At 45.6% G+C, this 226-nt stretch overlaps 1 pseudogene; it reads left to right on the top strand.

The window, feature by feature from the left end:
- The first annotated feature begins 4 nt into the window (after window positions 1-4).
- On the top strand, window positions 5-223 carry LOC108757412 (transcription elongation factor SPT6 pseudogene; annotated as a pseudogene).
- The last annotated feature ends 3 nt before the right edge of the window (window positions 224-226 follow it).

Genomic DNA, 226 nt, shown 5'->3' with positions numbered 1-226 from the left:
TGCACTGGAATATGATGACGAGGACGCCAATCCTGCTGGCGCTTTGGAGGAGATACTCGAATCGCCAGAACGCTTGAAAGATTTGGATCTCGACGCTTTCGCAGAAGAACTCGAGCGACAAGGTTTCGGTAATAAATGTGTTACTCTCTACGATATCAGAGCTGAGTTAAACAGTCGATACAAGGATCTCCGAGTATTATATCAATCGTCGAGTGCGGAAAAATTG

The sequence above is a fragment of the Trachymyrmex cornetzi genome, unplaced genomic scaffold (assembly GCF_001594075.2).
Source record: "Trachymyrmex cornetzi isolate Tcor2-1 unplaced genomic scaffold, Tcor1.1 C3512966, whole genome shotgun sequence".
Lineage (NCBI taxonomy): Eukaryota > Metazoa > Arthropoda > Insecta > Hymenoptera > Formicidae > Trachymyrmex > Trachymyrmex cornetzi.
Note: the sequence above shows the minus strand (reverse complement) of the source record. Positions and strands in the feature narration are given on the sequence as shown.